Here is a 6130-nt window from a genome sequence, read left to right on the forward strand (position 1 = left end):
ATGACAATGTAATTACAAGGACAATTTGTTTTGAATCTTCGTTGTGCAATAGTATCACTTTCGTTTTCTATATGCGGTAGCTTGCAAAAAAAAAGTGTGAATGAAGCATTACAAAAGCAATATAAAACTGTTCTTTTTGTTTCAGGTTTAAATGTTAGCTCCTTAATCTTTGGTCGGTGTCATGACAGCATCGAAAAATGTAGGGGGGGGGGGGGCAAATGCCCTACTCTGCACCGTCTTCACTTGCTCGGTTCTGTGTGGTTTTCGTGAGCAGCGTTTTGCCAACCACAGCGGCCGCCAGTGAAATCACCGAAAGGAGAATGTGGTTTCCAAAACATATATAAAGCGGCGTCTTCCCTCGTCGCTCAGTACTCTCTCCGCAGCTCGCCGTTACAATGTCAGTCAAGGTAGGGTTCTCGTACGTCATGGACCCAGTTTTGCAAGAGGACCTCTGCCATTAGCGAAAGTGGTCTCGAAGCGGTTGAATTAGAGTTCGAGAGTTGTTGCTACATACTTCCAACGCTAGCCACTTTGCTTATCGTTCTATAAAGCTGTATTACTAGAGTGACTTTTAAGCCTGCAGTTTTTATTTCAGCTCTTCGTCCTGTTCGCCCTCGTGGCTGTGGCCTGCGCCGCCCCCCGCCCCGATGCCCCTCCTTCCTACGGTCCCCCCGCCTACAAGGAGCCTGGCATGCCCTTCGACTTCGCCTACGCCGTCAAGGACGACTACACCGGCAACGACTTCGCCCACGACGAGACCAGCGATGGCAAGGTCACCTCGGGATCCTACCGCGTCCTCCTCCCCGACGGTCGCACCCAGATCGTCACCTTCACCGCCGACCACCACAGCGGATACGTCGCTAACGTCGCCTACGAGGGCGAGGCCTCCTACCCTGCAGCCAAGCCCGCCGCCTACGCCCCTCCCCCTCCCGCCTACGCCTAAGCACCAAGCCTTCCTCCTTCGCCTGTGATACCAACAACACCTTCCGTTCGCCTTCCCCTTTTCCAAGCCTCACCACCTCACTCCAAGCCCCTTGACTCCTTCGCCACAACTTCATCGTTCCTCAAGCTCCTTCCCGCCGCTTGAGCGCCGCTTCCGCTGCCTCCACTGCGACTGCGCTTCAGCGCCTACCTCCTTTCCCTGTCCGAGAGTCAAAAGCAGTTTTATTTATTGTAAATTATACCTTTCGCTCTTTAAGATAAATGCTGACATGTGAAACATTCGCATTTCTTTCCTTGCCATCTCATTTTAAAATCATATGGACTTTTTTTCTCAGAAATAGGAGGTATTAAAGAAAAAAAAGACAATATAAAAATAACATGGAATACACACATGACCCCCCCCCCGTATATAGATATAGATAAATTAATAGAAAGATAAATAAATAGAAAGATATATAAATAGGCAGATACATAGATATAAGGAAAACAAATTATTTACTTTAAACACAGCCTCTTATTTGTACGATTAGAAACTGTTTCCTCGTAGTTATCTTTATCATATTCTGTTTTATTCACTCATTCCTCATTCATATGGCACTCGTAGGTGCATTTTTGAGCATCCAAGCCTGCCAATGCACTTCAATATTGGTGTGACTTCTGTGCATTGCGTGAGTGACTTGCCTGTTCCTTCTCTTTGGTACTTAGGACTCAAATCATGATGTTTTCTGTTCACCACTAAAAGCAAAGCGCATTTTTGCAGAACCTTTGAAAGTTACAATAACAGCTAACAACAGCTATCACGATGATGATAATGATAATGAGGATAATAACAATGTGAACGGTAACGATGCTGATAATAGTAATAGTAGAATAACAGCAACGATAATAATGATAATAAAAATAATAATAATGATAATGAAAATAATAATAATGATAATAAATATAATGATTAAGATAACAAAAAATATAATTATTTTGATGATAATAGCATTTATAATGATAATGACAGTAATAATGATAATAATAATAACAATAACAGTAATGATGATAATGATAATCCTAATGATAATGATATTGATAAAATATCATGAAAATAATAGTAATTTTAACAGTAATAATAGTGATAATGATTTTTAATGATAATGATGATAATGCTTGAAATGTTAAAAAAAAAAATGATAGTGTCAACAAAAAAATAAGGATAATGCTAACCAAAAAATAATGTTAATAAAAATGATGCCAACAATAATAATGATAATGATGGTAATAGTTATACATATTACTTAAGTCATGTATATCATTGGCATCTACATATGCATCTATGTGCGCACACACACAAACACACACACACATATGTGTGTGTGTGTGTACACACAAGTATGTATATATGTATATATATGTATATATATATGTATGTATATATATTTACACATATATGTGTATATATATTTTTTGTATAAATGTATATTCATATATATTCATATATATGTATATATACTTATGTTTATGTATATATGTATATATATATGTATATATAGATATATATGTAAATATATATGTATATATATGTATATACATATATATTCATGTATACATACACATATTTGTATATATATATGTAAATATATATATATGTAGATACATATATATTTACATGTATATATATATATATATATATATATATATATATATATATACGCATGCGGATATATATGAGTGTACACATAAACACGTTCATGTGTACACTTGAGAGAGAGGGAGCGCGCGCTCTTTTAAGCGCCACACGCGCCAGTGTCCAGGGAACAGGGTTCGAGGAGCGTCGCCCCAAACGGCGAAACGGCGCGACCAACTCGTGTTGCGGTGGAGACGCGCTTCCCATAATGAGTCCCAGTCACGACCAGGATCATCCTTTCCCTTTTCCTTCTCTCCTGAACGCCATGGTCCGGTAAGCGAATTACGACTCGCGTTTCCGCCCCTGAACAACTTAGCTGGCGATCGACCGGTACTTGCGCCGGAATGGAAGAGGGGTCGAGCACTGGATGGGCAGAAGAACGAAGGGTTTGCCTTAACTTAATGGGAAACAAGGAGGGATGCATATTGTATATATATTTGTATATATATCATATGTATATTACATATAAATATGCATAGATTATGTATGTATGTATGCATAAAATGAAAGAGAGAGAGGAGGGAGGGAGGAAAGAGGAGCCCATGGTTCTCTGATGAACCGCACAGTCTGATCGTTTCGCTGCAATGGCGCAATGCAGCGATCACTTCGAGTTCGGGAGGAAAATGCTTCGTTTACCATATTCATGAGTGATATCATTATACGTTGGAACGGATTTATTCCCCTTAGCATGAAGGCGGAGGCATTCGCGGGCGGCGAATCGCGGTCGACTCCTCGTTTGTGTGTGTGTTTATACATATACGTATCTATCTATCTAACTATACAATCAATCTATATATATGTTTTTGCATATACACACATATATATGCATATTCATATACACACATACATATATATATGTATTTATGTGTGTGAATGCACACACACACACACACACACACATATATATATATATATATATATATATATATATATATATGGGCATATACGTATGTGTGGTTCATATTTCCCTGTCTGTGACGGGCAGTGCAAAGGACTCGTAGGACTGTGGCGAAGGTGTCTGTGCAGACTGATTTGCGTTAAATCCTGTTTCATAAATCATATAAGTTGTTTGTTCATGGATATTTCTATTGGCATGCATAATGGAGTTAGCATCAAAACTAGCATTACATACCATCCACATTAATGTCGCCAGGAGTCAAATTCGGATGGTTTAGTCAAATGAGCACCCATTAAACAGGGAGCATTAATGGCCTTGCCGGATAGTTAATGGTTTCACCTCCGGCGGTTCCAGCGGCTGGCTGGTTCGGTCCCGTCGCACCGTATATAACGCGGCGTTCCCTGCCCTCGACAGCACTGTCCGCCGGTCCCTCCCATACAACATGTCTGCAAAGGTAGGCTGGCTTCCCTCATGAGGAGGAGTTCTGCTGCAAACAATATAAAATCTAGGGTTAGTTAAAAGCACAAAGAATATACTTTTGTCGTAACACTGACACCAGGTTAACACAACGATATTCGTTCATACTTGTAGCGTCTAGACCAGAAATTAAACAAAATGTGCACTGATAGGTATGACCATGAGAAAGCAGCCTGTCTCTTTTTGTTCCGTGAATACACTAAGAATAGTGCCTGTTATGTCATTATAATTCGTGACCGATACATCAACTTCCCGTGCTCTTTTGCTCTGTTTCCCTTTCCCCATACCGCTCTGTCTCTCATTCCTCTCTCTCCCGCTCTCTCAATCTTACCATCCCTCCCTCCTTCCCTCCTTCCTACGCTTCTCTCTCTCCCACGCTTCTCCGCTTTCTCTTCTCTCTCTCTCTGCCTCTGTCACTGTCACTCTCTGTCTCTGTCTGTCTCCTTTTCTCTCTCTCTCTGTCTGTAAGTGTCTCTGTCTCTGTCTCTCTCTCTGTCTCTCTCTCTCTCTCTTTCTTTCTCTTTCGCTAAAGTATTATTTATGTCTACATATCTATCTCCCTCTCTCTCCTTACCCTTCTTTTCCCCCCTCCCACTCCCTTTCCCCCTTTGCTCTCCCTCTCTCTCTCTTCCTCCTTCCCCGCCTCTCTCCTCAAGGAAGGATGTCAGATCTATGAAAAAACAGGCAGTGATCTTTATTTATCATAACTAAGCTATTCCAGGTTTCTGAGCTGTTGCTTTTTCGGTCTACTTCCCCCCACCTCCCGTATTCATTATGATTCTTTCATCTTCATCTCTCTCTCTATCACTCTCTCCTGTCTCTCTCTCTCACTTCTTCCCTCACTCTCTCTCTTTCTCACTTCTCCCCTCCCACTCTCCCTCACCCTCTCTTCTCCTTCTCGTTCTTCTCATCTCTCTGTCCTCTCTCCCTTCAAGGAAGACGCAGCCGCCCGACCCTATGTTCATTCATATTTCCGTTTTGCAGCTCTTCGTCCTGTTCGCCCTCGTGGCTGTGGCCTGCGCCGCCCCCCGCCCCGATGCCCCTCCTTCCTACGGTCCCCCCGCCTACAAGGAGCCTGGCATGCCCTTCGACTTCGCCTACGCCGTCAAGGACGACTACACCGGCAACGACTTCGCCCACGACGAGACCAGCGACGGCAAGGTCACCTCGGGATCCTACCGCGTCCTCCTCCCCGACGGTCGCACCCAGATCGTCACCTTCACCGCTGACCACCACAGCGGATACGTCGCTAACGTCGCCTACGAGGGCGAGGCCTCCTACCCTGCAGCCAAGCCCGCCGCCTACGCCCCTCCCCCTCCCGCCTACGCCTAAGCACCAAGCCTTCCTCCTTCGCCTGTGATACCAACAACACCTCCCTTTTCCAAGCCTCTCTACCTCACTCCAAGCCCCTTGACTCCTTCGCCACAACTTCATCGTTGTCTCGACCTGTCGTTCCTCAGGCTCGTTCCCGCTCGTTTCAGAGACGCCGCTTGAGCGCCGCTTCCGCTGCCTCCGCTGCGCCTGCCTCCTTTCCCTGTCTGAGATTTAAAAGCAGTTTTATTTATTGTAAATTATGCCTTTCGCTCTTTAAGATAAATGCTGACATGTCCTATTTCCACTTTTCTTTCCTGGCCATCTTGTTTGGTGGCATTATGTGACATGGAAAACATAAGGGAAAGAATAATTGAAGAAGAAACACGAAAAACAAAAAAGGGCAAATGTACAGTTGCCTGCAGTCATACCTGGTATACTCGCTTTCGGCGTTTCTGATTTTGTTTACTTTTTCGTACAACGCATTTTGAATGGGTCGGAGCAAATCTCATTAGCTACATTAGTTTACAAATATGGAATTTTACCTATATCCATGAATGCCCTTGCACTGTCTACGGTATGTATAAATAAGTAAACGTCATATATTATGACATGAGTAACGGAAGGGTGACGTATAAAGCTATGAAAAATATATTGTATTATATATGCTTTTACGTAATCACGCGAGGTTGTTCGTTTACAAAGTGGATAATTCTTTTCCTCGGTTGTCAACACATTCCAAAACTCAAAGAAGATGCCGAATCCCCCTCGTCAGTTTGTGTCAAATAATGAGTATCTGACAACAATCTAAATTTGGGAGGGAAAAAATT

At 42.8% G+C, this 6130-nt stretch overlaps 1 pseudogene; it reads left to right on the top strand.

The window, feature by feature from the left end:
- The first annotated feature begins 381 nt into the window (after positions 1-381).
- LOC125044883 lies at positions 382-5601 on the top strand (annotated as a pseudogene).
- The last annotated feature ends 529 nt before the right edge of the window (positions 5602-6130 follow it).

This window comes from Penaeus chinensis, chromosome 36 (assembly GCF_019202785.1).
Source record: "Penaeus chinensis breed Huanghai No. 1 chromosome 36, ASM1920278v2, whole genome shotgun sequence".
NCBI classification, from domain to species: Eukaryota; Metazoa; Arthropoda; class Malacostraca; order Decapoda; family Penaeidae; genus Penaeus; species Penaeus chinensis.